This window comes from Psammomys obesus, unplaced genomic scaffold (genome assembly GCF_907164565.1).
Source record: "Psammomys obesus unplaced genomic scaffold, mPsaObe1.curated_primary_1811, whole genome shotgun sequence".
Taxonomy (NCBI): domain Eukaryota; kingdom Metazoa; phylum Chordata; class Mammalia; order Rodentia; family Muridae; genus Psammomys; species Psammomys obesus.
In genome coordinates, this window is record NW_026594377.1 from 1,604,295 (window position 1) to 1,609,817 (window position 5,523).

The window sequence follows — 5,523 nt, forward strand, 5'->3', positions numbered from 1 at the left end:
TATCTATCTATCTATCTATCTATCTATCTATCTATCTATCTATCTATCTATCTATCTATCTATTTCTCTATTTATTTATTTATTTGTAAAAATAGCCTGACCAAATCAACTCCAGGTAGAAATCACTTGGATTGTTATTCCAAGTTATGTTCTCTCACATCAGGGATGTTTAGATAGGAACTCAAGCGCTTACTCACATAGCACCCACACTGTAGAGCAGAGGGGGAATGAATAACTGCATGCCTTTAATCCCAGCTCTCAGAGAGCTGTGGCACTGAGACTTCCATGAGTTCAAGACCAGGTTGATTTCTTTACTGAATTCTAGGCCAGCTTGAACAAACATGAAATTCAAGAGCCTCCCCTCTCCCCTGGGGCCTTTTTATTACAAATGGAATGGGGAACATCTTTTAAAGGATAGATTTTTTTTTTTTTTGATCATTGTAGGTGTGTGGTATTCACTGTTTGTTCCAGAGAATTCCTGCAATCCAGGGACAGTCTAAGTAAGTCCAAGTGATGCCCTTTCTTAGTTACTGTACCCGAGAATGACCGCTTTTAACTCACATTTCTCAAGTCTGATACTAACTTCCTGAACCTTTTACAGATTGAGGCCTAAAACTGCATCAGTAACCTTCCAGTTATATGATGAGGACTTCTGTTTTTCTCCAACCTTAGTCTTATACTGCTATAGAAGACAATGTGAGTTCAAACATAGCAGCTTTCTAAATCTGGGATATTGAATTTCTGAGATTAATGAATTTTTAAAATCATTCCTCTAGAATCTGCAGACACTACCAGTAACAAACTTGTCTTTAATTTCTTAGGTTTTTGTTTTGAATGAATAACAAGATTTCTATAATTCCATCGACTCTCACAGGTGTAAATGAACATTGAACACATACTTTCCCCAAAGCTCATTAAACAATTCACAGAATACTATCACGAGACTCTTTAGAAATGTTAAGAGTCATATAGTTAACAAATCAGTTGTAGAAATGGCCAAGCACATTAGAAATTCATCCTAGGGCTAAGGATGGCCAGTTGTCATGAGGACTTGAACTTGAACAAGATCATGAGTCAGTGTATCACAAATACCTATAGCTCTACCGCCAGTCATCTGACACTTTCTCAGCTTTTTCAAGAATTCATCTTCATACATGGATGCTCTCTCTCTCTTACACATACACACTCAGAGAGAGAGAGAGACAGAGATAGAGGCATGGAGGGGGAGAGAGAAACACATTAAAAACAAAACAGAGAAGAAATTCTTTCTAGAGAATGGACTGAAATTCTGAAACTGTGGCCAAAATCAATTCACCTTTATTTATTTAAATAACCCATTTTTTCACAGAGGTAATCCAGTTGTGAAGGGTCATGGAAAGCCTAGGTAGAGTATCAGAAAAATTGTCATATTTTATTTAACTTAAGCTGCAAACATAACTCAGTGCTCACCTACTACTAGAATGCAGGCGAAGCACATCACACCAAATCTCAGTAAACATCACAAAGCAATAACCAAATTAGCTTACATTGATGACATGTCCAGAGCATAATACAAAAGTTTTTGAAATCTGAGGTAAGCCTTTAAACTGAGCTATCTTTGAATCACGAGATGAAAGTACAATTTCATTCCGGTGAACAGTGACATTCTTGGAACATTTTAATCGTACTTTCTCACTTAATATTTTGGATGTTTTCTGCGGTTTGTTAATTTTTTCTACTAAAAAAAGTGCGTGTGTTTTTGTGCCATTGTGTGCATGTGGATATCAGAGAACAACTTACCTCTGTCTGTTTTCTCCTTCCTCCACCCAAGGTCTAGAGCTCAAAAGCAAATACTCAAACTTGGTAGCAAATGCCTTGAACTAGTAAGTGGTCCTTATTAGGGTTTAAAATGCACTTCCTCAAGTGCTGGTGTGTGGATGTGCATATACTACAGCCCAATTGTAGAAATCAGAGAAAAATTTATGAGTGTCATGTGGTTCTCTCAAGAACAGATTTTAAACCATCAGGCTTAGCACCAACCAGCTTTATCCTCTGTGCTATCTCTCTGGCACTCATTTGTGTTACTGAGAATCTATGCCCACAAGTGTTTATGTTTAGTCTACAAAATAACGTAAGAAACATAAAAGAAGAATGAGAGTATGACTATCATTTTGGCTTGCAACTAGGATTTATTATTCAAATTGTCTGTGGCCTAATATACTTGCATAACGATGCTGTTTGCAATTTTTAAAGGAGATACATAGTTTACTGATGGAATATTACTACAAAAAAAAGTCTCAGTGAGAAAACTACCTGCTGTGTACAAATTTGGTAACTTGAACTGGATATTCAGAACCCATGTAAAGAGAACATTCAACACAGTTAACATCCAGTCTCTACATATCTGCCTTGATCTACATGCCCAAGATCACATCATACACACAAACTGCAGAGGAATTTGTTTAAAAGAAAGTAGTCTCATAGTAGTTAGATTTTCTGGAACCTCAAAATAATTCTTTTTAATTTATTTTTTTATGTATACAATGTTCTACCTGCATGTACACCTGCACACCAGAAGAGGGCACAAGATCTCATTATAGATGGTTGTGAGCCACCATGTGGTTGCTGGGAATTGAACTTAGGACCATCTGGAAGAACAAACAGTGCTCTTAACTGCTGAGCCACCTCTCCAGCCCTCAAAATAATTCTTTTAGGGAGCAGTACTTTCATATGAAAATGAAATGAAAAACTATGAGAACATCAAATGATATATACGTAGCCATAATATGGCTTGTAATTTTGTGAAATATACAAATTGATTGCTGAATATCTTATTTCATTTTATTTCTACCAAGAAGGTAAACACACTGCTTTTAACACCTACGTGAGGTATTTGGTGTTTCCAATACCCTTTTCTATTAATCATTTTAAGATTTTTATTATTAAGACGCGATGATTGAACAGGACACGTTGGAGGAAGATTTTGTACCCATGTGCTCATAAGGATAGAAGAATGACACATGAGGATCCTGTTCAAATGTATCCTGGCTAATAACGCCCAAGCCAGAAAGGAACAAACTGGACCATTTCAGGAGAATTTGTGAAAACACGAAAAGCAAAACCTACAGCAACGACCCACCAACTTTTAAAGACACCACTGCGGAGGAGTGCTGTCACACACGGGATGATAGCAACTGAGCAACGGCCGCCTGCGCGATGAGCATCTCCTTCCACATACTGCAGCAGAAAACACCAATTACCACGCAAAGGCTCAGCGGAAGAGAATCAGAAAGCACAGGCGGTGTGTAAGAACTGCCAAGGAAAGTTCTGGAGAGGGACCTGCCACGCTTAACTTCAATACCTATTCCAGAAGTTTCAGAATATAAAGCAGAGCGCACGGGTCTCCACGATTACACTCGAGCGAACACGGTGTGCTCTTCACTTACTTCAAGGCTTTGACACAAAGGAGATGAAGCTACACTTTTTCCTTGTGATTGAATACAACCGTGATGTCTAAAGTTTTAGCAAATTGTTCACATGAATAGGGTTTTTCTCCTGTGCGAGTTCTTTCCTATTTGCCGACATCAAGAAGATAGATTGAGGCTTCCAAATATTGTTTCTAAAGCCAGGTATGGTAGCATGTGCCTTTAATAAAAGCACTTGGGAACCAGAAGGAAACAGGTTTCCTCTTTCCAGGCCAGCCAGCCTTGTCTACAAAGTAAGTTTGAGGACCATCAGGGCTATGCAGAGAAACTTTGTCTTGAAAACCAAAACCAAAAATAAACATACACACACAATGTGTGTGTGTGTGTGTTTGTGTGTGTGTGTGTGTGTATTTCTGGTGCTAAAGAGATTGCCCTCACTTAAAACAAGCTCATTTCCAGGACCCAGGTAGGTGGCTGACAATTTTATTTAACATATGCTCACATATATGCGCAAATCAGTCTGTAGACAAGGCTAGCCTCAAAAGAAGAAACATACTTTCTTTTGCCTCCCAAGTGCCCATTTTAAATGCATATGTCAGCACACCTAACTTTAGAAACAATCTACACACACACATATTCACGGACATATATGTGAGTGTGAATAAATATGCTTGTGTATTGCCTCCAGAAAATGTAATTGTGTGTAACTCAAGTGAAATGTGCTAGCTAGGGCTGGAGAGATGGCTCAGAGGTTAAGAGCACTGCCTGTTCTTCCAGATGTCCTGAGTTCAATTCCCAGCAACCACATGGTGGCTCACAGCCATCTAAAATGAGATCTGGTGCCCTCTTCTGCCATGCAGGTGTACATGTAAACACACATTATATACATAATAAATAAATAAATCTTAAAAAAAAAAAAGAAATGTGCTAGCTAAAGATCATCCTATATTCTTCATAGTCATAGATTTTTTTTCAGTAAGTATTCTTTCATGACCCCAAAGACTAAAGTAAAATCTAAAGGTTTTCCTATACTGTTTACGGATTAAAAGTTTACTCCTGTACACAGTCTTTCATGTCCTAAATGGTAATGTTTGTGGATCCTGGCAAGCAGGATCTTGGTGTACAAGGATGCAGAGAGGTGGGAAGAAAAACTCGATTCAGCCTGATTTACCTGGGCTGGATCACACATCGGGTGTCTGATGCTGGGTGATTTATTGATAGCACATTTAGACGTAGTACAATTTGGAATCAAGTTTCTTGGTGTAATATAATTCCCCATGAACGAGGGGGCATAATTATATCAAAACTCAACTCCGAGTACATGTCATCTCTCCCAGGATGGGTTCTAGAGAGGGCTACATGCTTTAGCTTACGAGCCTAGGGGAGGGCCTGGCACGGCTTTTCTTACATATCGTGTAGAGGTCATTTTGGTTATTAGCCATCTCCAGTCCTGGTAGTGGGAGCTAGAGGGAGCTCTTGACTACACAGATACTGTAAGGGTCATTTAAACCATTAGCCAACTCCACTCCTGGTGTGAAAACTTCACAGAGCCTGGCCATCCAGATAACACAGATCACCAGGCTATTGTCACCTCCAACCCTAAACTTTCTGAGTGGAAAAAAATGGGTTATACTTTTTTTTTTTTTTAAAGACAGCCCTGTGTGCTTCACATTCCCGTTTCCCTAGTGGTCTTTGGGTGCAAAGACCTTCGCACTCCTAACAGGAATGTTTATGTGCAAAGGCTTTGTTCATTGTTTATGTTCATATTTTCCTCTCCACTACGAGTTATTTCATGTCTTTGAAGGTACATGTGACACCCAAAGATTTATGACTTTGATTACATTCAAATTGTTTATTTCTACTATGACATTTTTGTCAGACCTGGCTGATTTGAAAATAAATGTTTTGACTGTTCTACAGTATGGCTGTCATTGGGAATGATTAAACCAGTGGCTTTTTGTTTTTGTTGTTGGCGGGGGCCTAGTGCTGCATCGTAGAGAACTGCCTTGCAAATACTGATAAACTGCCTTACACTGAGGTACATGGTTTTGCAAAACATAACAACCACCAATACTTCTAAAGCTGTGATTATTTATTCTGTTGTACGTCTTAAAATTTC